The 27,729-nt window shown below is 44.7% G+C and overlaps 1 protein-coding gene across 8 annotated transcripts in view; it reads right to left on the bottom strand.

Annotated features, from left to right (window-relative positions):
* The window catches only part of EXTL3 (exostosin like glycosyltransferase 3), a 159,347-nt gene that overhangs the window by 51,590 nt on the left and 80,028 nt on the right, over positions 1 to 27,729 (bottom strand). The window contains exon 1 of one of the 8 annotated variants that reach the window (XM_063606688.1): positions 5,120 to 5,414. The exons of 6 other annotated variants lie outside the window; for them this stretch is intronic. The gene's annotated coding sequence lies outside the window, so the exon portion shown is untranslated. Of the gene's footprint in view, positions 1 to 3,296; positions 3,436 to 5,119; positions 5,415 to 27,729 lie in introns of those variants that run through there. One more of the 8 variants, XM_063606689.1, reaches the window with a different exon arrangement.

Here is a 27,729-nt window from a genome sequence, read left to right as displayed (position 1 = left end):
AGGAAGCCGGATGCGGCGGCTCACGCCTATATCCCAGCACTCTGGGAGGCCGAGGTGGGTGGAAGTTCAAGACCAGCCTGGCCAACTTGGTGAAACCCCGTCTCTACTGAAAATACAAAATTAGCCGGGTGTGGTGGCGCACACCTGTAATGCCAGCTACTTGGGAGGTTGAGGCAGGAGAATTACTTGAAGCTGGGAGACGGAAGTTTGCAGTCACCTGAGATCATGCCATTGCACTCTAGCCTGGGCGAAAAGAGCGAGACGCCGTCTCAAAAGAAAAATGAAAAAAAAAAGAAAAAGAAAAGCCATGCTGGAAAGAGTAGGTCAAAATTGCTGAAAAAACATTTAAAAGCAAGTTGGAAAAGAGACTTTAAAGGGAAAATGGTCAAAAAAGCAAACATCCAGGACGTTAACCATTAATATTATTGACCAGTCCAAAAGGTATTGGACACAGCCAAATGAAGGAATATACCAAAGGAAAGGCATGTGTGTGAGGGGTGGCACTCTAAGGCAGGCACCCGCAAGCGGCAGCTGCCTGCTTTTGTAGATAAAGTTTCACTGGAATACAGCTTTGCTCATTCAGTTATGGATTCCGTTTGTATGGCTGCGTATAGTAGGCATTCTTAAATATTATGTATATGATGCTTTCACTCTCCAACAGATTCTACAGTTCATCTTCCTATGGCTCCACTTCTAGACTTTTGATGGGTCATTTGGGTGCATGTGAGTAGTATCCTACACTGCACTTTATGGCCTAAGTGTGGGAGAGGGAAGTATGTTAGTAATGAGTCTCCGCAATCCTCTTCTATTTTCAAGATCACAGGTTTTTTTAAATCCTGCTTCTCTTCTCCCTAGTAACATCACCCAAGAGGTCTGAATGACTGAAAATTTAAAAGGACTGTGCAACTGGTTCAGGCAAGAAAAGAAAAGATGAAGCTTACAGGTGAGCCCACCTCTGTCCCTCCTGAGCTCACAAACTCTCTCTGCCTGGGCTATGCTATTTCCATGAAACCTCCAAACGTGAAAAATCCTTTCTTCCCTCTTAGTCAGCTGCCCTATCATTGAAAGTCTTCGAAATGATAGTTGCCGAAATGAAGAGGTAACAAAAATAAAATAGAAATATGTTAATAGAAGTTTTCTGAGCTAAACTTAATAACCAGCGAATGGAGTAGGCAGTTTTAGGACGTTATGAAAGGTCCTGGTTTCATATTCCTCGCCTCACTCTAGAGTAACATACAAAGGCGCTCGAACCTTTACCAAGAGTAGGTCTGATGGGACTTCATTTTTCTCCTAACACCTGAGTCTACATCAGGGAATCCCTCCCACCCTCCTCCAGAAGACCACCAGTCTCAACTGAGACAAGGACTCCATCACTCCTGCAGCCCCTCATCACCCGTAACCCTCCAATCCACAGCTGGCCTAGGGCCCTGCGGAAAAGAACAGGTCTCTCTCTAGTCTTCTGCTGGCTTCAAACCACCCTCTGGACTTGCCCTCTCTCCTAGAAATACATTTCCCATGCTCAGCCTGGCCCCTGACTTACTTCTCTCCAAACTGTTCCCTTAAAATCTTTTTACTCCGAGGTCAAAACTCTTAAGCCTAATCACTGAAAGATCCCAACTACACACCAAGTATTAACAGGGTTTTCCCCCACTAGAAAAGCGAGAAGTGGAGGAATACAGACATACGCCTGTCAATCATTTTTTAGGTAGGTATGCCCCTCACATCTCTGGATATTAAGCACGTTTCCGGAAGTCTGAAGAGCCACAATTCTGACTCTTCCAGAAAGCACTTAGGCTCGATTCTCTCTTGCTCGTGAGTTCTTACGATTCCTCCGGCTCCCCACAGGCAAACGAATGGGAAATTCCCACAGGATAAGGTATTTTTAACACATCAAATAACAGTTTAAGAAAACGGTTTTTCTTTCATCACAAAATATTTCAAAGTCCCTCTGCTAAATAGCAAGTCGCTGAGAAGGCTTCGCTTCGCTCCAGACTCTGCCCCGCAGTTACTATCCCAGCACACAGGTCACAGCGATAGTCACTGTATCAGAATGCAGGACTCACTGCCGAACAAAATACAGAAAACTGCAGAGTCTGCATGGCTGCAACACACAAAGCCTTTAAAAACAAAAGAAAGCACGGGGAGCTCGGCCAGTAAAAATGAAGCTACCTAAATTGGACAAAGAATAGGACAAAGTGACAAGAAATGCTAAAGACGACTCTTAAGTAAATCACATATGGGGGAAAAAAATGGACATGTGGTGGTGTTCTGCGCTTCCTCCTCCACCAAAGAAGTCGAACCAAGAGGACTTGATGAAGCTTTTAGAGTTTTTAAAAAGGAAAGAAAAACAATCCAGGTTGCGGGGAAGGGCGGGGGTGGGGTGGTGCGGGTGGCGGGGGAGGGGCAAAATCCACAAAATTTAAGTCTTCTGAGAGCCATACAGATTTTATTAATAAAAGGAGCCGAAGCTCTCGCTCAATGTGGGGAAGAGAAAGCAGCACCCATCAGCAGCCGGGCAGCCCTGGCTCGCCTCCGAGGGGCTCGGAAAAGGTGCTGTCCCCGTCGCTGGGCTCGGAGCTCCGCCGCGCACACACGCCCCGCGCACCCCTGTCCGGTCCAGCCCGTGCAGCGCGAGGCCGGCTCTAGGGGAGCTGGGCCTGGGAGCCAGGGTCCTGCAGCACCTGGACCCTCGGACAGGAAGCGGCTCCTCTGACTGTGGCTCCTGAAAGGAGGCGAGCCCGGCAAAAAGAGCCAGCGGGGAGGGCAGCAGGCGACCGCGTGTAGAAGCGGGGGGCAGATGTGGGAAGGTGTGCACGGGAAGGGGTGGGAGTAGTCCGGAGCTGCGCCTCCGCCGACAGAAGATGCTCCGGGCCAGCAGCCAGAGAAACGCCGCGGGTCACAGAGGGTGGAGGGCTTCAGGGAGCAGAGGAAGCCCAACAGCTGCAGCCGAGCGTCCAAAAAAAGGTGGAGGCGGGTCCCGAGCAGCCCAAACTGGGACGAGAGAGGGCGTGTGGGGGCGGGGAGGGGGTGCCCCAGCCCAGGGACCCGTTAGCCCTCCCGACTGCCGGCCGAGGGCCTGGCGGCCTCTCCCCGGGCCCCCGAGCCACCGGGCAGGCCTACTCCGCTCGGAGGCTGCATGCCTCCCGCCGCCGGGCAGCAGCAGCCTCCCCGGGGCACGGCGGACCCGGTCCCTCCCGCCGCGTCCCCAGCGCTCGGGGCCAGCCCCGGCACCCTCCCATGAGCCCTTCCGGGCGCGGCCCCCGCTCCTCGGGCTCACGCGCGGCCAGCAGTCCTACCGGCTTCCAGCTCAGGGACCCGCCGCCGCCGCTGCCTGCGCGAAAGTCGGCGTCCCAGAAGCCGTTCTGGCTGCCGGCCGCCCGCCTTCCAGGCCGCGCCTGATCCGCCGCTCCCCCTGCCGGCCGGCAGCCATTTCCGACAGGCGACTGCGGAACTTGCCGAAGGGCGCCGCGCCGGAAATGGCCGAAGCCGGCGTTCGCGAGCGGGGGCGCGGACGCGGGCGCGCGCTCGCCACTTTCCCGACCGCGTCCGAAGACCGCCGAGGCCTCCCGCGGCGCCGCGGTGACACCCGGGTCAGGGGCGCGGGGCCGGGCGCCGGGGATTGTGGGAGGCGCGGGGGGGCGCGCCGGCCGCCTTCGGAACCCCGCAACTCGCGTCCTGCAAAGGCCGCCGGGCCCTGTCGAGAAGACCCGACCGCAGATGGCGGGGAGGATGCTCCCGGCGGCGCGGGAACCGGGTCTGACTCCCGAGCCACCGCCGCTTCCGCAGGGGCGCCGGCCCCGGGAAAGTCAAGTCATAAATCCCTGAATCTAAAACTCCATTCTCAGAGAAAAGGCCTCCAAGGACGGGCGCCGTGCGCGGCAACTGCCTGCAGTTTTGAAGCCCTTTGACTATTTCATAACAAAGACAAGGCCGGGCGGCTTGGACGCTTAGGAAAATCCTGGGGCTTTGCAAAAACAACAGGTTAATCTAGTCGTGTGGGATGATCACCAAAACAAGACAGGAAAGAAGAACACCGTGTCAATGCTGAAAAGCCAGCCCCTGTGAGCCCCAAAGTGCACGTTTTCCACAGTCCCAAGGAACACGTGACTGTGTGTTTCCACACTTGAGAAGTCAGGACAAGACCCCTTGGATAATGGAACAGGGGATGGGGGTGGGAGCAAGCACCCTACCTGGTCACCTGCTTAACTTAGAAACCAGCTTTTAAAACCTGTAACTGCAGTATGAGCTACGATCAAATTTGTCTTAACGTATTTTTTTTAATGTTTTTAATACCCAGAACACAGGGCTTCTACTCCAGGGTTTCCTCGCCAGGGAACCCCAAACACACAGGACCTGGAGAAGCCGGGTGGAGCTGGCTCCTGGCCCTGCGCTTGGGTGGTCGGCTGCCTTAAGAAGAACTGCACCCCAGAGACAGTCTCGCAGCTGCCGACCTTATCCACTCGCCCTTTCTGCCGGAGCCCAGGCCCAGTGCTCCAGCAAGGAGGCTGAGAAAATGCTGAAGACTGATGCCCACGGGGGACAGCTTGGGCTAAGGATAACGTTTGCAAAACAAACCTTTAAAAACCCATAGCAACCTGTTTCCTAGAGCACACTCTTCATCTCTCCACCCCCAAACTAGTCCCGACTCGGATCCTCCTTTTCCTATCCTCTTTCTCTTGCTCTCCCGTCTCCTATTCACTTTTCCTCTCCTTTCCTCTTGATTATTATAAACAAATGCTTTCCAAGTCTTACCGCCATCATATGTGTACATATGCAACCCTTACTGTTACCAATTTGTTGAAGTCAAGACAGGAGGAGGCAAAGTTTAAAAATCCGAAGCATTGCAGGAAATGAAAATGGAGTGAGTGTTGCCTGGGTATCATAAATTTTTTTTTTTTTTAACAGTTCCTCTACTTGGCTCTCCTCCAAAGGTACGCGGCCACAGCAGGCAGGGGCTTGGCAGTGTGGGAGGAGACACCACAGAAGACAGGGAAGAACTACCAGGCCTTGGTTCATCTCCACACTGGCGAGAGAGGACGTGCAGGTACCTGCTACCTGTTCAACTTAGTCTTTTACGTTGGAGTAACTTAACACATTGCTGCCCTTAACTTTGACTTACTTGCTTTTAAAGATGATGAAGCTGGCCAGGCGCCGTGACTCATACCTATAATCCCAGCATTTTGGGAGGCCGAGGCAGGTGGATCACGAGGTCAGCAGTTCAAGACCAGCCTGGCCAACATGGTGAAACCCTGTCTCTACCAAAAATACAAAAATTAGCTGGGCGTGGTGGCGCGTGCCAATAATCCCAGCTACTCAGGAGGCTGAGGCAGGAGAATCACTTGAACCCGGGAGGCAGAGGTTGCAGGGAGCCGAGATCGCGCCACTGCACTCCAGCCTGGGCAAAAGAGCAAGTCTCCATCTAGGGAACAACAACAAAAAAAAGATTATGAAGCCTTAGGAAGAACAGGGATATTCACCTGCTGCTGAGCCCCCCTCCACTTTGATCTTGTGAGTCTGCACTCTCCTGCTCCCCTGTCTCAGTCTCCTCTAGCTCCTGTTCCTTCTCCTACCTTGTGTTCTCTGCCAGTGATATGACTGGGGCTACTTTCTTTTTTCCTTCTCACACTCTCTTCTTGCTAATTTCAACCAATTTCCCTGCATCATCTCCACCTGCAAGCTGGTCCTTTACAGCAGAGCTTGGGGTCCTGCTGCCCAGTAGCACTCTGGACACCCTCACATCATCATCATCATCCTATTTTTATTTATTTTTTGGAGACAGGGTCTTGCTCTGTCGCCCACACTGGAGTGTAGTAGTGCAGTAGTGCGATCACGGCTCACTGCAGCCCCGATGTCCCTGGGCTCAGATGTTCCTCCCGCCTCAGCCTCTGGAATAACTGGGACCATAGATCCCTTCCACTGTGCCTAATTTTTGTTTTTTGTTTTTGTTTTTGTTTTGAGACGGAGTCTCACTCTTCTTGCCCAGGCTGGAGTGCAGTGGCATGATCTCGACTCTCTGCAAACTCTGCTTCCCGGGTTCAAGTGATCTCCTGCCCCACCCTCCCGAGTAACTGGGATTACAGGCACGCACTACTGTGCCCAGCTAATTTTTGTATTTTTAGTAGAGACAGGGTTTCACCATGTTGGCCAGGCTGGTCTCAAACTCCTGACCTCAAGTGATCCGCCCACCTCGGCCTCCCAAAGTGCTGGGATTACAGGCATGAGCCACCACGCCCGGCCTAATTTTTGTTTTGTTTTGTTTTTTTGTAGAGACGGGGTTTCAACCATGTTGACCAGGCTGGTCTCAAATTCCTGAGCTTAAGCAATCAGCCTGTCTTGGCCTCCCAAAGTGCTAGGATACAGGCGTGAGCCACCACGCGGGGCCTTCATCACCCTATTAATATATACTTTCTGATACTTAATTGCCAGGCAATAAGGTAAACCCTTTTATTCACTGTCTCACTTTAATCCTTACAGGGAAGTATCGGCTGCCAGATAGGGAGCTGAGACTCCAAGAAGCTAAATAAGGTGTCCAACACCACAGAGCATGGAGCAAAGGACACGGGACTGCAAATCTTCCTAACTCGTGTGCTCATCTGGCTATCTCACCAGGGCCTTAAATTTAATATATCCCAAACTGAACTCATCTTTATCCCTTCCCACTTTGCACTCCTCAAATGTCCTTGTTTAAAATAGTTACCTTTATCTTTCCTAACCCAGAAACTCAAAACCTGGCATCATCTTTGACTTCTCTCTTTACCTTCACATTCAACAGTTTCCAAGACTTAAAGGCTTTATTTGTAGGATCTCTACCACTGATCCTCTACAGTTTCACACCTACATCCCATTCTCGTTCCCAAATCCCCATAACTCCTCTCCTGGCCCATCCCTTAACACTGAAATCCTGGCTTGGAAAATATGGTCACATTCACAGCAGCTGTCCCCAAGAAGGAAGCCAAGGCAACAGTATGCACAATGAAGTGAGTCTTCACTGATCTCTCCATATTTTGACATTTTACAGCACTTATTATCTCTACTTTGTATTTTGAAACTGAATCCAAAATAGTTTTGCATTTGTTGTTTAACAGTCATGTATGTAATTTTTTTTTTTTTTTTTTTTTGGAGACAGAGTCTGGCTCTGTCACCCAGGCTGGAGTGCAGTGGCGTGATTTTGGCTCACTGCAACCTCCGCCTTCTGGGTTCAAGCAGTTCTCGTGCCTCCCTGAGTAGCTGGGAATACAAGCATATACCACCATGCCCAGCTAATTTATTTTTAGTAGAGATGGGATTTCACCATGTTGCCCAGGCTGATCTTGAACTCCTGAGCTCAGGCAATCTGCCCACCTCAGCCTCCCAAAGTGCTGGGATTACAGGCATCAGCCACCACACCCAGCCCCTCCATGTGTGTAGATATTTATCCACATCCAAAAATTAGGAAAAGCAGGACGCATTGAACCTTTGGTACCCAGCAGCAGGAGCCTGTGGGTCTTCTGTCTGGAGCACAATCACAAGGACCGAGCATCAGCAGCATCCACTGTCCTTTCAACTCCAAATTTTAAACTCCCGTAAGAGAGACATCATTGGCCCAGCTTGGGTCATGTGTCCACCCCTTTAATCAATCAGCTTTGGCCAAGCAGCAGGTCATCCTGGTCCAAACATCACAGTTGGGGGCCTCACTTGTAAATAGAGCTTGTTCCCAAAAAAGAGGGAGGCACACACCATTCATTTGTTTATTCATTCATTCAATCAGCAAATAGTTGAGCATCTATAGCAATATATTTAAGGTTCTATTATGTACACAAAATGTATAAAACATGGCCCTGCCCTCACACCATGAAAGTTACCACATAAAAAGAAGTCACCAGATAAAAAAAGCATAACAGTATTCATAAGTACTCATGAGTGACCATCAATTCAGTTACACATGATGGAAGATAATTCATTATACCTAGTATAAGCCAGTGACGGTAAAAATAGTTAGCAGCAATGTGTACATGATCAACAAAAGCTCACAGCAGCACCATTTACACAAAAACAGAAAAGTACCCAGATGTCCATCAGAGGTAGACCAGATAAAATATAAAATATACCACCACACAATGGCTCACACCTGTAATCCCAGCACTTTGGGAGGCTGAGGCCGGCAGATCACTTGAGGTCAGGAGTTTGAGACCAGCCTGATCAACATGGTGAAACCCCGTCTCTACTAAAAATACAAAAATTAGCCAGTTGTCATGGCATGTGCCTGTAATCCCAGCTACTCAGGAGGCCGAGGCAAGAGAATCGCTTGAACCTGGGAGGCCAAGGTTGCAGTGAGCCGAGATCACACCACTGCACTCCAGCCTGGGTAAAAAAGCGAGATTCCATCTCGAAAAAAAAAAAGTGTATATGTATAGTGTATGCATGCACAGAATACTTTACAGCAATAAGAATGAGTGTTCTGCAAATATACACAATATTGCTGACTCTCCCAATGTTAAACAAAAGCATCCAGACACACAACAATGTGTACAGTATATGATTCCATTGATAGAAAGCTTAAAAACAGGCAAAATTAATTCACCCTTATGGAGTCTTAAGTAAGGGGAACAAAAGGGGCCATCTGGGCAGTGATAATGCTGTTTCTTGAGCTGGGTGCTGGGTTCACAGGTGTGTTCAGTTTGTCACATTCATCAAGCTTACACTTCTCATACATCTTCTTTTCTATATGTATGTCATCCTTCAATAAAAAGTTTTTAAAAAATAAATAATTGGGCTCGTGTGGTGGGCTCACACCTGTAATCCCAGCACTTTGGGAGGCTGATGTGGGAGGAGCACTTGAGTCCAGGAGTTTGACCAGCCTGGGCAACACAGGAAGACCCTGTCTCCACAAAAAATTTTTAAAAGCCTAGCATGGTGGCACACTTAGGTGGGTAAGGTGGGAGGATCGCTTGAGCCAGGAGGTTGAGGCTGCAGTGAGCCGTGATCGCACCACTGCACTCCAGCCTGAGTGACAAAGCAAGACCATGTCTTAAAAAAATAAAAATAAATAATTGGCACTCAAAGTAAGACACCTTTAATCTCCCTTGAACATCAGCACCATAATTATCCTGGAGTTGCCAATTATTCCCACACTCCCCACCTCCTCCCCATCACCACCACCATTATGCCCCCTTCTTAGACACATAAGACACTGGAGCCTTTGGAAGGAGCCACTGTATTTACCGCATGACCTCCTTCCCTCTGGTCCCAGCCTACTGGACTTCTTACCTGGAATTGTGGGAACAGGTCACTGTAACTAAGTCACGTGACAGAGTGCTTGATCTATTAATTTACACAGATTTGCAAGAAAGAATTTCTGGGCATGTGCACAGTGATAAGCTCAGAAAGCTGGTCTGCAGAAAACAGAAGCAAATAGAGTCAGCATAGAGAGGGAAACAAACAAACCCACCAGAGATGGAGAAGCCTCAGAGGCTGTTGACATTGACCTGTGGTACCCACATGTCCCAGGTGACACTGGGTGTCCACATGATTGCTTATGTAGCCTTACTATTTAAAAAATCCTCATAATCCCAGCACTTTAGGAGGCCAAGGCGGGCGTATCACAAGGTCAGGAGTTCAAGACCAGCCTGGCCAACATGGTGAAACCCCATCTCTACTAAAAATACAAAAATTAGCCGGGCATGGTGGTGGGTGCCTGTAATCCCAGCTACTCGGGAGGCTGAGGCAGAGAATCACTTGAACCCAGGAGGCAGAGGTTGCAGTGAGCCGAGATGCCGCCACTGCACTGTAGCCTGAGTGACAAGAGCAAAACTCCGCCTCAAAAAAAAAAAAAATCCTCATTTACTTAAACTAACATGAATACGTTTCTGTCTCCGGCCACCAAACATGACCCTGCATGTTCTTCCCTGGAAGAAACTACGTAGTTATTTTGTTTGTTTGTTTGTTTGGAGACAGAGTCTTACTCTGTCGCCCAGGCTGAAGTGCAGTGGCGTGATCTCAGCTCAGTTTTGGCAACCTCTGCCTCCTGGGTTCAAGAAATTCTCCTGCTTCAGCCTCCCGAGTAGCTGGATTACAGGCATGTGCCACCACGCCCAGCTAATTTTTTGTATTTTTAGTAGAAATGGGGTTTCGCCAGGTTGCCCAGTCTGGTCTCGAACTCCTGAGCTCAGGCAACCCGCCTGCTTTGGCCTCCCAAAGTGCTGGGATTACAGGTGTGAGCCACTGTGCCCAGCCCCTAAGTAGTTATTTCAGAGCCAGACTCTTAGGCACTTTGCATGTGTCATCCCATGTGCTCCTTTAACGACCCTAAACAATAAGGACCATTATTAGTCCTTTGTCACAAATGAGAAAAATGAAGCCCAGGGAGGTTAACTAATTTGCCTAAATCACCAGCCTAGTAAGTGGTGGTGCCAGGTTTTGGACCCTGACAGTCTAACTCCAGAGCCTGAAACTTTACCAGCTGTGCTCCGCTGTGGTGCAAGAGAAATGCTGACCATGGCGATGTGAATTGTCTGCTGCATTCGTAGATTTAACAAAGGCATTTGATTTGTTAAATGAGTTCAAATGTAGAAATGATACAAAAGATCGGCTGTCTAGAGAAGCTGGTGCGCACATTTCTTTCACAAGGGAATTATCGTTTGAGGTATACAAGCCAGAGAAATGTAAACTGCATAGAGTGTGACAAATATGCCAAACAAATCTGTGTTCTCTTACCAATAAATTAGTTTACAGATTTCAGCAAATGCTCTCTTGGGGGCCCCCACTGATTGCTTATTTTTCCCCACGTGTTTAATATCCAGGAGAAGGGGATTTGAGTCCCACAGAAGGAGAAACTGGTGATAACAGTTACTTCAAGTCTCAGAGAGGGAGGTGCCTGAGTCATTTTCCATGTTAATGGCTGCCAGCCCCACAATCCACTCAGCAAGCCTTCTAGATCAATCCCAAACAAGCCATTGGTGACCCCCAGCAATCTTCAAAGGGAATTATCAGTGAGGTTAAGTCAGATAAGAACTTAGTCTATTTGTAAGGCTTTGATTTTAAAAGAAAGTGCTGACAGCCACTATTCAAGATCTTTTCTATATATAAATGACTGAGCAATTTTGTGCCTTATAATTAGAACAATGCATGACAATTTCTAGATTGAGGTTCCAAGGTTACTCTTCTCTTTGGTCTATCAGTGCCAAAAAGCCAAAAGGTCATCTTCTAAGGCTCCAGGGATAGCACTCATTACCCTGATAAATGGCTCACTCCAGAAGTCCTGGCTTTGATGTTACCTTTTAAAAGTGGCTGGTTTTTGTCTGGCCAAAGGTGGGGCCATTTGGGTGGCTCACAGATAATTTGTGGCAACACTGAGTTAATATTAGTTTCAAGACAAAACACATTTTATTGTTAAAAAACTATTTGTTAACTCATTACCTCATGTCATAGTATTCTCTGCCTTGCATGTGGCTGTAAAAAAAAAAAAATAAACATTCAAGTTTCACATTAGAAAGCTTAGCCTGATTCAAATCTGTTATCTGTGGCTGGGCACTGTGGCTCATGCCTATGATCCCAGCACTTTTGGGAGGCAGAGGTCAGGGGATCACCTGAAGTCAGGAGTTTGAGACCAGACTGGCCAACATGGCAAAAACCCACCTCTACTGAAAATACAAAAATTACCCTGGTGTGGTGGCAGGCACCTGTAATCCCAGCTACTTAGGAGCCTGAGACAGGAGAATTGCTTGAACCCGGGAGGCAGAGGGTGCTGTGAGCCGAGATTATGCCATTGCACTCCAGCCTGGGCGACAGAGCAAGACTCCATCTCAAAAAAAAAAAAAAATCTGTTATCTGCATAAGACACCTAACCTGTAATGACCAATTAAGACTCAAATTAGCTAGAACCAACAGCGGGTATCAAAATGCCATCAAAATTTTCTAAGCTTGCACCTACAAATGTTCCCTAAGGCAAGCATAAAGGCATCTAACATTTACCCTAAATTATGCCAGTGAGTAGCAAAAATGTGCTCAGTTAGACGTAACATGTCACAACATGGTCTGACTGTTGGAAGAACTTAGTGCAGCGAGAGCTATACCCAGAGGAAAGAAGTAAAATTAGGCAGAGTGTTGATGGCTGAGTTCCAGTGTCACATTTATATACAGCTCAATGACTCCAGAATTGTCCTTACACCAAAAAAAAGTTATTCATAGATTCAAAAAATCAACTGCTCACTACTTTCATTTAAAAATGCCTTGTGTGAACAAGGCGTTCCAACTGAAAACTGGCAGAATTCATAGAGGTTCTTAAAGAACATCAATTAGCTTCTTAGTCAACCAATTTGGCTGTAAAATCAAAACTGAAAGTGCAATTTCCAAAACTATGCTAAATACTTTTAAATATATATAACTTGATAATAACATTTGGACTTTATGTATGGAAAGAAACAGTAGTTTCCACCACAGGAATTTTCAAAAGAAAAATATATAGGTTTTAAACCAATTTTTGAAGATCCGCAATAAGATTTTATTGAAGAGAAAGTTTTCCCCTATTTTCCTAAATATTACTCAAAATTAATTCTCAACCCAAAAGGTGACAGCATGATTCTAGTAGGGTCCAAGTCAATCCCAGAACACAATAATAATTGATCCCTTCCCCAACCCAAGCCTTCAGCCTTGCAAACACTATGCCATGGATCAAAAGTGGAACCAAATGAAAATGTGACCATATTTCTACAAATCCATCAATTTGGAGGGCAAAAAACCAACAATCCAAAGCCCATCTCTAATGGACAGTGTTAGATATTTCACCCTCATGTCAAAAGAAACATGTATAATTACATCATCTAGGTTACTAAGAAAAGCATATCTTTAAAGTGAAGAGGTAATTATTTAGAAAAAGGATACTTGACATAAATGATGCAAATACTCAAAAAATATATTAAATATCTGTGAAATGTGTTAACTATGAAAGCTTTTTAAAAGCACATGCTGAGCCTTATCTTACTTTTGTGTACATTTAACCAGGCTTCAATAATGCTCTATTTATCTTTATTTCATTAATTAAATAATAAATATCTAAATTTTTTTATTTTTTGAGACGGAGTTTCGCTGTTGCCCCCCAGGCTGGAGTGCAACAGTGTGATCTCGGCACACCACAACTTCTGCCTCCCGGGTTCAAGCGATTCTCCTGCCTCAGCCTCCCGAGTAGCTGGGATTACAGGCTCGTGCCACCACGCCTGGCTAATTTTGTATTTTTAGTAGAGATGGGGCTTCTCCATGTTGGTCAGGCTGGTCTCGAACTCCCGACCTCAGGTGATCCACCCACCTCAGCCTCCCGAAGTGCTGGGATTACAGGCGTGAGCCACCGTGCCCGGCCAACATCTACATATTAGTAGGAACACAATAGCAAAAAAAAAAAAAATCACAAAAACTGATAAATATTTACCAACTCTGTGGCTTCCTTCCAGCTCATGAGCATAATTTTATAAAATTGCTATCTCTATGTGTCAACCATTTCAAGTCCTTCTTTTTCACTTACTTTGAATGAAGTATTATGTTTCTACATGATCCTCACAGTCATCTTGAAAGTTACTGGAGCATCCTATGGTCTAGCTCAGTGATTCCTGAATAACAGTTTATTGACCAAGCTAGGATGAAGTTTTCATCAGTCCACAGTTAAATGCGAAAAGCACAGACAAGTTTGTGAGTTTTTAACAAAGCTGAATGATTCAATTGAAAGGATTAGACTTTATTCTGAGATTATGTTCTTCTCCCTTTTTTATGTTAAAATGTGTTTTTATGAAATGACCATGGTGGTGGTCAACGGCAGCTTTTTCTGTATCTTTCTCACTCAACAAAACACTGAAATATACTAATTTTGGTATCCCCTACCCAGTTATTTTTTATTTTACTGGTCTATTAAACCTAAAAGTCTGGTAACTATAATACCAGTCTAGCCTGTCTAACAACACACATATATATTAAGGCATACACTTCCCCCCAACTTCACCCCTGCAATATAGAATGTTTTTGGAGACTCCCATGGCAGCCAGCCTCTGAAAGGGCCCCCAATGATCCCTGCCCCCTGGTATTCACACAGTTGTGAAGTCTCCACCCACACCCTAACTAGGATCCATCTGTGTGGCCAATGGAACACAGCAAAAGTGAAGGTATGTCACTCCCAGGATTAAACGACACAAGGCATTTCAGCTTCCATCTTGGTTGCTTTCTCCTTCTTAGATCACTCTGGGAGAAACTCACTGCCATGTTGTGACAACACTATGGAGACGCCCAGGTGAGGGACTGAGGCTTCCTGCCAACAGCCACATGAATAAGATTGGGAACAGATCCTCCAGCCCCAGTCAAGCCTTCAGATGACTGCAGTCTCATGAAAGACCCTGCGCCAAAACCACCCAGCTTGATGAAATAATCTGTACAACAAACCCCCATGACACAAGTTTACTACAACAAACCTGCACATGTACCCCTGAACTTAAAAGTTAAAACAAAACCACCACCACCACCACCCAGAAAAAACACCCAGCTAAGCCACTTCTGAATTCCTAACCTACAGAAACTATGAAATAATAAATATTTGTATTTTCAAAATTAGCTGGGTGTGGTGCCATGTGCTTATAATCCCAGCTACTTGAGAGGCTGAGGCATGAGAATCACTTGAACCTGAGAGGCAGAGGTTGCAGTGAGCCAAGATTGTGCCACTGCAATCCAGCCTGGGCAGCAGAGCGAGACTCTCTCAAAAAAAAAAAAAAAAAAAAAGAAAAGAAAAAAAAAGAAAGAAGAAAAATTAATGTGTAGAATATTTTTTAAATTAAAGTTAAATAAATAAATATTTGTACTTTCAACCATCAAGTTTGAGGTAATTTGTTATTGACCAATAGATAATAAATACAACCCTTTTATCCTATTTCAGCCACAAAATGAACATCCCTGTAGCCCCCTAAGGATGCAATGTGGTGCAATGCAGAAACTGTATTTATGGCTGAGTTGGAAGAGAGATCGGATCAGCAAAGACTGTGATCTCCTTTACCCTGGCTTTAGTTTACATACTCTGACTTTTTTCTTCTGTGTTGCTTTTTCTACTTTTCTTGTATTGACCAGGGTACTCAGTAAACTGAATAATCCATCTCTAGCAAGGGACTCAATCCTGCAAGTTTATATGCTTAAAGGAATTACTTTATGTAAATATGGTATTTTATGAAATTTTAGAAAACTGGTAAATGTCTATTGACAGAATCCCTAACCCCAGCTGTCCAAATCTTTGCTAGACTCATCCATACCTCAAAAGAGGAGCATGTTTTATATTTCACTAAGAAAATAGAAGACAACAGATATGAACTCTTTGAAATGCCTTCCTTCCACCTTTAAAACTATAAGTATTGAGGTGAAAACTATTATTTTAGTAGATGCTAGAGTTCTTAGGGATGGAAAATGCCTTATTTAGGAAACTACTTTGAAATGACATTTGAAGTATGGAAAAAGAGAGAATGACTTAGAATAAAACTCTGAAGCAGAGAGACAGCTAGTCAGATCTATATTTTTTAAAATCCAAAAACATGGGGACTGGAGGAGAGGAAATGGAGGTGGATAAGAAGAGATGGGGCTCAAATAACAGTGTGGGAGGCTGGAGCTGCGGGAGAGAGTTCCCAGTGATAGGGGAGCTGGAGAATGTTTAAAATAGAGATATCTATTGTCGGAATTTTAAGTTATTTGTGTTGCTAAGGATATAAAATCCCCTAAGCCTTCAGTAATATCTGTCACATGCACAAATGCCTTATGTGAGTGATTTGGGGGAGAATTAAGAAAAAAGATTGCAAGGGGCTGAGCTCCACAACTGGGTCAGCAAAGAACCAAGAAATGAGAACAGCCACAGAAGTTCAGATACAAGTAAGATAAAGAATTTAATGGAAGCAGAAACTCAAAGCCAAAGAAACCATAAGAAGGAGAGCTTCCAGGAATTCACAGAAATCTTGGATTGAGTTTCCCAATGGATGCAGAATGGGGACTTAAGCCAATGTTACTTAAATCTCAGAAAAGAATGTTGCCTTAAGCTGACAGCTGAGTACATATTCACTGATTCTTCTTTCATCTCTTCCGGCCCTTGACAAAGAGATGTCCTTAACTCCTTTCTGAAACTAGGTGCTCCATTTTTGAATGTGATCTAATATCCTTCCTTTAACTCTTGCTTGATCAGTTATTCTCTTTGCTACATACATGGTCAATAACCTCCTTATAAGCGTTTTACCCCCATTCTGCTTATAAACAGGCTCAGTCTCAGGCCTGGGGAAAATAAGAGAATAACTCAGCTCAAGCTACCATCATCTTACAACACGGGCTCTGAACCCAGAAAGATTTAGATTTGAATCCTTGTTCCACTATGTATTCATGGTGGAACACCCTGGGCATATTACATAACCTCTCTATACTCTCTCCACTACAATTTCCTCATCAGAACATGGGGATAATAATGGTACCTATCCATAGGAGTAGTGTAAGGATTATCCCAGATAATGCATGTAAATTGTTAGTCCAGGGCCTGGTATACAGTAAGCTTTCACTAACATCAACTGCTGTCATCATCATCATTTGCCCAAATTCTTGAGTCATCTCAGGCTGGGCACAGTGGCTCATGCCTGTAATCCCAGGACTTTAGGAGGCCAAGGTGGATGGATCACCTGAGGTCAGGAGTTCGAGACCAGCCTGGCCAACATGGTGAAACCCCGTCTCTACTAAAAATACAAAAAAAATTAGCCAGGTGTGGTGGCAGGCACCTGTAATCCCAGCTACTTGGGAGGCTGAGACAGGAGAATTGCTTGAACCTGGGAGGCAGAGGTTGCAGTGAGCCAAGATCGCGCCACTGCACTCCAGCCTGGGTGACAAAAGTGAAACTCCGTCTCAAAAAAAAAAAAAAAAAAAGTCATCTCTTCTCTACTGTCATTCACTCTTTAATCCCTGGGGGGCTGGCTGCTGTCAATTTACTGAAACTGCTCTCATTAAGATAACCAGTGATCACTTCTAATATGAGTTTATAGAAAAAACAAATGAAAACACAAAATGAAAAAAAGAACCAGCAACTTCCTAATTCGTTATCCCACTTAATCTTTCAGGCCTTTGGAACTCTTCTTTAGAACTTAACAGACCTAGTCACTCACCTTCTTGAAATGGTCCAGTCTTTGCTTTGCATGGCATTGCCTCTCCCCATCCTTTCTCTTTTCTTTCAGTAAGTCTTAATTCTCCACCATCCCTTAAATGCTTGTGTGCCTGGGTCTCCACCCTTAGCCATCTTTTTATCACTAGGTGAACACTTCTAAGACTTCAGCAGCCAAATCTCTATCTTTAGCCCAGACCTTCCTTCTGAGCTCTTGAGCCAAACTGTCCACTAAATTTATTGTCTAAGGTTTTCACAGTCATCCAAACCAAATTTATAGAGACTATTAACTAAATCATTATTTTCTCTCCCTTCCCCAATTCTTTCCCTTCCCTAGTAAATCATTTTCTTTTTTTCCTTTTTGAGATGGAGTCTCTCTCTGTTGCCCAGGCTGGAGTGCAGTGGTGTGATCTCGGCTCACTGCAACCTCCACCTCCTGGGTTCAAGCGATTCTCCTGCCTCAGCCTCCCAAGTAGCTGGGATTACAGGCGCATGCCGCTGCACCTGGCTAATTTTTGTATTTTAAGTAGAGGCGAGGTTTCACTGTCTTGGCCAGGCTGGTTACGAACTCCTGACCTCAAGTGATCCATCCACCTCGGCCTCCCAAAGTGCTGGGATTACAGGCGTGAGCCACCGCAACCAGCCCCTACTAATCACATTTTCTCAAGTTTCCAGCTTGGACTGGAATGTCATTGTTATAGTCTAGCCAGGAGTCCAAGCTGGAAACATCAGTTGTTATCCTTGTATCTCCCTCACCCAGCATGTCCAACTGGCTATCAGGGCCTGACAGTCCCACCTCAAAGTCTCATGGCTTCCCCGAGTCCTGCTCCATCCTACATGACCCCACTGTATTTCAGAGTGGGCTTTAGAGTCACATGGGCCTGGGTTCAAATATTAACTATGCCATAAACCTACTAATGACTGTTTTTGGTCAAGTGACTTAACCTCTCTGACCTCAGCTTTTTGTGATAATTAAATGAGATATCATATGTAAAACAGCTGGCACACAGTAAGCACTCAACAAACCTTCCGCTGCATCCCCTTCCTTTGGGTCTCCATTGCTACCGGGTGGAATGCAATATCTACCTACTTGGTCTATCTTGTCCTTTCTCCTCCTAATTGCCCTAGAGTTAATTTTTCTAAAATAAATAAATAAATCTGGTACTATCATCGCTGGCTTTAAAACCTTCAACGTTTTCTTTTTTCCTATGGAATGAAGTCTCAATTCCTTAACATAAGTGGTAAGTTCCAGCTGCCTTTCTGGTCCCTGTTCCCCAAGCCCATTTACTCCAAAACATTGGCTTTTTGCCAGCCACTTCATGTACATACGGGCTTAATCTCCACACATGAAGAGCCCTTTGACTAATTCCCTTCCCCACACCAAGTTCTGTCCAATTGGCAAGAACCTCAAGGCCCACTTCAAAAACTATCATATAAAGGATGATACCTATTCTTAAGTGGTTCAATTTTTTTCTTTTTCTTTTTTTTTTTGAGAGAGAGAGAGAGGATATTGTTATGTTGCTCAGGCTGGTCTTGAACTCCTGGGCTCAAGTGATCCACCCCCATGTCAGCCTCCCAAAATGCTGGGATTACAAGTGTGAGCCTCTGCACCTGGCCTGGTTCAATTTTTTAAAACTATTTTTTACATATACGCAAACATAGGCCAGGCACCGTGGCTCACGCCTGTAATCCCAGCACTTTGGAAGGCCAAGGCAAGCGGATCACTTGAGGTCAGGAGTTAGAGACCAACCTGAAAAACATGGTGAAACCCCATCTCTACTAGAAATACAAACATTAACTGGGCATGGTGGCAGTCACCTGTAATCCCAGCTACTCAGGAGGCTGAGGCAGGAGAATTGCTTGAACCCGGGAGGCGGAGGTTGTAGGTGAGGCGAGATGGTGCCACTGCACTCCAGCTTGAGTGACAAGACAAGACTCTGTCTCAAGAAAAAAATAAAAATAAAAAATAAATAAAAATATAAAATATGTATATATATACACACACACATACATAATATACATATATACACACACACAAAGGAAGAGAGAGAGAAAAAGTGCTAAAACGTGGATGTGGCAAAACATCAAAAACTGGTGAATCTGGGTAAAAATTTCAAATGTACAAAAAACTTGCAAAATGCCATATAATTCTGGCAACATTTCTGTAAATTTGAAAATACTTCAAAAGAAAAAAGAAAGGACGGGCAGGGTGGTTTGTGCCTGTAATCCCAGCCCTTTAGGAAGCGGAGGCAGGAGGATCACTTGAGCCCAGGAGCTCAAGATTACAGTGAGTTATGATCCTGCCACTTCACTCCGGCCTGGACAACAGGGCCAAACAACTAGCCTATGTTTTAAAAATGTCAATGTCGTCAAAAAAAGCAAGGGCAAAAGGAAGGAAAGGAGGAAGAGGGAGAAGGGGAGGGGGAGAGGAAGGAAAAGGGAGACAGGAGGAAAGAAGGGGAAGCTGAAGAAACGTTCAAGATTAGAGAAGACAAACATGAGAGCTAAATGCGATGTGTGATCCTGGATTGGATGTTAAATTGGCATTAAAAAAAACTGCTATAAAATACATTACTTGGCTGGGCATGGTGGCTCACGCCTGTAATCCCAGCACTTTGGGAGGCCGAGGTGGGTGGATCACGATGTCAGGAGTTCGAGACCAGCCTGGCCAACATGGTGAAACTCCATCTCTACTTGAAATATAAAAATTAGCTGGGCGTGGTGGCACGTGCCTGTAATCCCAGCTACTCAGGAGGCTGAGGCAGGAGAATCGCTTGAACCCAGGAGGCAGAAGTTGCAGTGAGCTGTGACTGTGGCACTGCACTCCAGCCTGGGGGACAGAGCAAGACTCCATCTCAAAAAAAAAAAAACAACATTATTGGAACAAGTGGTGAAATTTGCAAATTGACTCTTTATTATATAATAGCATTATAACAATGCTAAATGTTTTTAAAAGTTATTCTGTAGTTATGTAAGAGAATGGCCTTGTGCTTTAAAAAATTCATGCTAAAATATTTAAGGGCAAAGGATCATGATATGTGCAACTTTAAAATGTTTCAGATAAATGGTCTGTGTTCGTATGTGTGTCTAGAGAGAGAAAAAATATAGCAAAATGTTAACAATTGATAAATCTGTATTAAGATTTACCACTTTTACAACTTTTCTGCACGTTTGAAATGTTTTCAAAATTAACTTTTTTAAAAAATATTTTTTCTGAGGCAGGGTCTCACTCTGTTGCCCAGGCTGCAGTGCAGTGCCAAAATCACAGCTCACTGCAGCCTCAAATTCCTCGGTTCAAGTGACCCTCTTACCCCAGCCTCCCGAGTAGCTGGGACTACAGCCATGTACCACCATACCCAGCAACATTTTTTATTTTCTATAGAAACAGGTCTTGCTGTGTTGCCCAAGCTGGTCTCCAACTCCTATCCTCAAGCAATCCTCCCACCTCAGCCTCCCAAAGTACTGGGATTACAAGGGTGAGCCATCATGCATCGTGCCCACTGAAAATAAAAAAATATTTTTACAGAACCACCTCAGATAGAAATAATGCCTTCTGAAAACCAAAAAGCACTGATGATAGATAGTACAACCACTGTGAAGAAGAGTTTTGAGGTTCCTCAAAAAACTAAAAATAGAACTACCATATGATCCACCAATCCCACTGCTGGGTATATACTCAAAAGAAAGAAAATCAGTATATCAAAAAGATAGCTGCACTCCCATGTTTAACTGAGGCACTATTCACAATAGCCAAGATTTGGAAGCAACCTAAGTGTTCACCAGTAGACAAATAGATAAGGAAAATGTGGTGCATATACACAAGGGAGGACTATTCCGCCATATAAAAATGAGACCCTGTCACCTGCAGCAACATGGATAGAAACAGAGGTGATTATGTAAAATGAAATTAGCCAGGCACAAAAAGACAAACTTCACGTTCTCACGTATTTGTGGGAGCTAAGAATTAAAACAACTGAATTCATGGAGTAGAGAGTAGAACAACAATGGTTACCTGAGGCTAGAAAGGGCAGCGGTGGGGGAAAGGTGGGATGGTTAATGGGCACAAAAATATAGTTAGAAACAATGAATAAGATCTAGTATTTGATAGCACAACAGGGTGACTATAGAGAGCAATAATTTTTTTTTTTTTTTGAGACGGAGTCTCACACTGTGGCCCAGGCTGGAGTGCAGTGGGGCAATCTCAGCTCACTGCAAGCTCAGCCTCCTGGGTTCTCGCCATTCTCCTGCCTCAGCCTCCTGAGTAGCTGGGACTACAGGCGCGTGCCACCATGCCTAATTTTTTGTATTTTTAGTAGAGACAGGGTTTCACCATGTTAGCCAGGATGGTCTCGATCTCCTGACCTTGTGATCCACCTGCCTCGGCCTCCCAAAGTGCTGGGATTACAGGTGTGAGCTACCTCACCCGGCCAACAGCAATAATTTATTGTACATTTTAAAATAACTAAAAGAGTATAATTGGATTGTTTGAAACATAAAGGATAAATGTTTGAGGTGACAGATATCCCCCCAAAAAAATCAATGAAAGAAATTACAGACACAAATAAATGGAAAAATATCCTTTGTTCATTGAATGGAAAAATTAATGTTGTTAAAATGATCATATTACTAAAGTGATCTACAGATTCCATGCAATCCCTATCCAAATTCCAATGACATTTTTCTTAAAAATAGAAAAAATAATCCTAAAGTCCATATGAAAACACAAAAGACCCTGAATAGCCAAAACAATCTTGAATGAAAAGAACACATCACGACCTGATTTCAAAATATACTGCAAAGCTACAGCAATCAAAATAGCATGGTACCGCTATGAAAAGACATATAGACCAATGGAACAGAATAGAGAGCCCAGAAATAAATCCACACATTTATAGTCAATTGCTCTTCCACAAAAGTACTGAGAACACACAACGGGAAAAAGACAGTCTTTTCAATAAATGGCACTGGGAAAACTGGATATCCACATACAAAAGAATGAAATTAGACCTTTATCTCACACAATATACAAAAATGAATTCAAAGTAGATTAAAGACTTAAACACAAAACCTGAAGCTGTAAAACTACTAGAAAAAACACAGGAGAAAAGCTTCTTGACGTTGGTTTGGGCAATGATTTTTTGGATATGACCCTAAAACACAGGCAACAAAAGCAAAAATAGACAAATGGGATTGCATCAGACTAAAAAGCTGCTGCAGCCTGGGTGCAGTGACTCGTGCCTGTAATCCCAGCACTTTGGGAGGCCAAGGTGGGGGCATCACTTGAGGTCAGGAGTTTAGGACCAGCCTGGCCAACATGGTGAAACCTCATCTCTACTAGAAATACAAAAAATTAGCCAGGCATGGTGGCACACGCCTGTAGTCCCAGCTACTTGGGAGGCTGAGGCAGGAGAATCGCTTGATCCTGGGAAGCAGTGGTTGCAGTGAGCCGAGATCGCACAATTGCACTCCAGCCTGGGCAACAGAGCAAGATTCCATCTCAAAAAAATAAAATAAAAATAAAAAGCTGCTGCACAGCAAAGGAAACAATCAACAGTGAAGAGACAACCTACAGAATGGGAGAAAATATTTGCAAACCATACATCTGATAAGGGGTTAATAGCCGAAATATATAAGAACTCAACTCAACAGCAAGGAAACTAATAACCCAATTTAAAAATGAGCAAAGGACCTGAACAGATATTTCTCAAAAAATACGCAAAAATGGCCAACAAGTATATATATATACAAAAAAATGCTCAACTTCGCTAATCATTAGGAAAATGCAAATTAAAACCACAATGAAATATCATCTCACACCTGTTAGAATAGCCATTATCAAAAAGAAAACAAATGTTGATGTAGACGTAAAAAAAAGCAAACCTTATATATTGTTGTTGTTTGAGACGGAGTTTCGCTCTTGTTGCCCAGACTGGAGTGCAATAGCGCAATCTCGGCTCACCGCAACCTCCACCTCCCGGGTTCAAGCGATTCTCCTGCCTCAGCCTCCCGAGTAGCTGGAACTGGGACTACAGGCATGTGCCACCACGCCTGGCTAATTTTGTATTTTTAGTAGAGACAGGGTTTGGAGAAACCCTGTTGGTCAGGCTGGTCTCGAATTCCCAACCTCTGGTAATCCGCCTGCCTCAGCCTCCTAAAGTGCTGGGATTACAGGCGTGAGCTACCATGCCCAGCCTATATTGTTGATAAGAATGGGACATGGCACAATCATTATGGAAAAACAGTATGGAGACTCCTCAAAAAATTAAAAATAGAACTACCATATGACCCAGCAATCGCACTTCTGTAGTATTTACCCAAAGGAAATGAAATCAGCATGTTAAAGATATATCTGCACTCTCTTGTTCATTGCAGTGCTATTTACAATAGCCAAAATATGAAATCAACCCGAGTGTCTATCAAGGGATGCATGAATTTTATTTATTTTTTGACACAGAGTCTCGCTCTGTCATCCAGGCTGGAGTGCAGTGACACAATCTCAGCTCACTGCAACCTCTGCCTCCAGGGTTCAAATGATTCTCATGTTTCAGCTACCTGAATAGCTGGGATTACAGACACGTGCCACCATGCCCAGCTAATTTTTTGCTATTTTTAGTAGAGACAGGGTTTCACAATGTTGGCCAGGCTGGTCTGGAACTCCTGACCTCAGGTGATCTGCCTGCCTCAGCCGCCCAAAGTGCTGGGATTACAGGCGTAAGCCAGTGTGTCTGTCTGGGATGCATGAATTTTTAAAATTGGAATACTATTCAGCCTTATAAAAAAGAAGGAAAATTGGCAAGGCGCAGTGGCTCACGCCTGTATCCCAGCACTGTGGGAGGCCGAGGTGGGCGGATCACGAGGTCAGGAGTTTGAGACCAGCCTGGCCAACATGGTGAAATCGTCTCTACTAAAAATACAAAAATTAGCCAGGCATGGTGGTGGGTGCCTGTAATCCCAGCTACTCAGGAGGCTGAGGCAGGAGAATCGCTTGAACTCAGGCAGCGGAGGTTGCAGTGAGCTGAGAACGTGTCACTGCACTCCAGCCTGGGCGACAGAGTGAGACTTTGTCTCAAAAAGAAGGAAATCTTATCATTTGTAACAACAAGGATGAACCTAGAGACATTATGCTAAGTGAAATAAGCCAGGCACAGAAAGACAAATACTGCATTGATCTCACTTATATGTAGAATCTAAATAAGTCAAACTCATAAAAGTAGAGAATAGAATGGTGGTTGTGAGGACTGGGGGTATGGGGAGATGTTAGTCAAAGGGTACCAAGTTGCAGTTAGGATCAATTAGTTCCGGAGATTTGCTGTACAGCATGGTGACTATAATTAATGTATATTTATAAATTGCTAAGAGATTGATCTTAAATGTTCTCACCACACACACACACAAATAAGTATGTGAGGTGATGGATGTGTTAATTCATTTGATTTAATCATTTTACAATGTGTACATAAAACATCATGTCATACCCTGTAAATATACACAATTTTTATTTATCAGTTACACACTAATAAAGCTGGGATAAAGAAAAGAAGAAATAAATAGTATGCTGGTTTTTTTTTTTTTTTTTTTTTTGAGACAGAGTCTGTGTTGCCCAGGCTGGAGTGCAATGGTGTGATCTTGGCTCACTGCAACCTCCACCTCCCAGGTTCAAGTGATTCTCCTGCCTCAGCCTCGGAGTAGCTGGGATTACAGGCACCTGCCATCATGCCCAGCTAATTTTTGTATTTTTGTAGAGATGGGGCTTCACCATGTTGGCCAGGCTGGTCTTGAACTCCTGACCTCAGGTGATCTGCCCGCCTTGGCCTCCCAAAGTGCTGGGATTATAGGCATGAGCCACCAAGCCCGGCTGAGGAATTCCTTCTTTTTTAAGGCAATAGTATTTGTCTTACACCGGAAAAAAAAAAAAAAAAAAAAAAGCACAAATATTAAATTCTAGCTTGCTTTTCAAAAAATAAAAAAGAACTAATGCTGCTTGGTTTAAGCTGCTGTAAATGTTTTTATTTTTACTATAAAAAGCCTGGATTGGGTTGTAATTATTGGTTTAAGCATTTGTCTTATTCTATTAGACTGACAGCTTCTTGATGCAAGAACTTAAATTGCCTTTTGGAATTGAATAGTGAGACAAGTATCCTAATTCAGGGCAGTATTATTTTCCTGGCATGGCATTATTAGAGTACTAATATGCTACAATTTAAGATCATAGTAAACAAGGCTGGACATTTTTTTTTTTTAAGAGGTAGGGTCAGGTCTTGCTTTGTCACTCAAGCTGGAATGCAGTGGCATGATCATAGCTCACTGCAGCCTTGAACTCCTGGGCTCAAGCGATCCTCCTGCATAGATGGGACTACATGAGTGCCTCACGACACCTAGCTATGTTTAGTTTTTTGTAGAAACAGGGTCTCCCTGTGTTGCCCAGGCTGCTCTTGAATGCCTGCCCTCAATGAATCCTCCCACCTTGGCCTCCCAAAGTGCTGGAATTATAAGCATGAGCCACCAGACTGGACATTCTTTTTTTTGAGACAGCATCTTGCTCTGTCACCAGGCTGGAGTGTAGTGGCACGATCTTGGTTCACTGTAACCTCTGCCTCCCAGGTTCAAGCGATTCTCCCGCCTTAGCCTCCCAAGTAGCTGGGACTACAGGCACGCGCCACCACACTCAGATAATTTTTGTATTTTTAGTAGAGACGGGATTTCACCATGTTGGCCAGGATGGTCTCGATCTCTTGACCTCGTGATCTGCCCGCCTCAGCCTCCCAAAGTGCTGGGATAACAGGCATGAACCGGCACGCCTGGCCTAGACTGGACATTCTTAAAACGGGAACAAGAATAGAAAATGACCCTTTGGTTTGGAGCATAGAACAGTGCTGGCATTAATCTACTCAATGTACTGTTCTGTGTCTTTACAGAACCTTCTGCAGGCAAGACTGGAAAGTCCACCCCCGGTCCCAGGCAGATGCACAAAGAAGCTGGTATAAGGGAGAGGCCTCATGAAAGTTGGAGCTGAATTTGCCATTGATGCCTAGGATTGCAACCCCTGGTATTTGTTTTATCACTTCCACTACACACAGTGCAGGAGGGAAGCCCATCCTTAGTTGGCCAGAGGTTTTACTTTAAAACCCATGGGCTAAGACACCAAACAGTTGGAACATACAGGGGAAATCATGCTCTTCCCTTCTCCCCATGCTTGTTTTGATCAAGAAGCTAGGAAGCTTTCTCTTCTCCACAGTATTGAAGCGATGGCATCTGTCTTAGTCCATTTGTGTTGCTATAAAGGCTGGGTAATTAATTTATAAATAAAAAAAGGTTTATTTGGCTCGTGGTTCCGCAGGCTGCACAAAAAGCATGGCACCAGCATCTGCATCTGGTGAGGGTCTCAGGCTGCTTTCACTCATGGGGGAAGTTGAAGGGGAGCCAGCGTGTGCAGAGATCACATGGAGAGAGAAAAAGCAAAGAGAGAGGGGAGAGGGGTGCCAGGCTCTTTTTAACACCAGTTCTCTCAGAAACTAATAGAGTGGGAACTCACCCACTCCTTCTACCATTAATCTATTCCTAAACGATCCACCCCCATTACCCAAGCATCTCTCATTAGGCTTCACCTCCAACACTGGGAATCGAATTTCAACATGAGATTTGGAGGGGACAGACATCCAAACTATCTCAGCATCCATCCTTCTCTCTGCGTACTCTGCTGACTTACTCTTCCTTGTAGAAGAAAACAATTCAGTGTGTGATCGATGAGACTAGGTGCAGGGTCACTGCACACTCACCACTCAGGCTCCCTTTGAATTCCTCTTTTGTAGATGTCTGCCCACAGGCCACGTGCCTTCTTCTCTCCTCCATTCAGCAGCAGATACAGCAGTTTCCGGCGACTATGCCTATGACCAAGGTCAAGTTCAATTCATGGAGAAAGAAACGAGAAGCCTGTTTTGGCCTTGGATCCAAGCCACCTTCTCCAGGCCAGCTTCAGTAGCAATCAAGCTGACATTTTAAACCCAGTCTGATTCCTGTGACTGTACCATTTGGTTCAGGACTCAAAAGAGAGAAGAAGATGAAGGACCTCTCAGAATCCCAACAGTATTTTACTAATCTTTGGATCCCAGCACCTCTCCTGGTGCTTGTTCTATTACAAGCCCTCAATAAATTTTGTTGTCTTGAACTCAGAGTGTGCAGCACACAGGCAGATAGCTGCTCACAGCTATTATTGGGGTGGTTGTGTTTTTTTTTCGTAACAGAACAAAGTGATTTTTGATGCTTTTCTAGTTTGTCAGAGGGCTCTGAGGCTATACAGAAGCAGCTTTAGTGAACAGAGGAGAGCGAGCTGTGTCTTTGTGCTTCACAATGATTGCAATGCCAGAGAGTGATGTCCCAGGGGAGCTGTCAAACAGCTTGACAGCAATTCTAGCAAGAAGTGGTAGAAACACAATTTTGCAATAATGATCATACATTTTTTGAAAATTTCCTTTATCCTTGAAATGCCTTGTGTTGTCGAAAATCTATTCATTACTGTTCAGTCATCTGTAGCGAGTCATCCCTTTAGGTCTCTGTACTCGGAAGTTACAGCCCTGGGAGTATTTTGGCAGAGAGACAAAGGCTCCTAGGCA

The sequence above is a fragment of the Pan paniscus genome, chromosome 7 (assembly GCF_029289425.2).
Source record: "Pan paniscus chromosome 7, NHGRI_mPanPan1-v2.0_pri, whole genome shotgun sequence".
In the NCBI taxonomy this organism is placed as follows: domain Eukaryota; kingdom Metazoa; phylum Chordata; class Mammalia; order Primates; family Hominidae; genus Pan; species Pan paniscus.
Note: the sequence above shows the minus strand (reverse complement) of the source record. Positions and strands in the feature narration are given on the sequence as shown.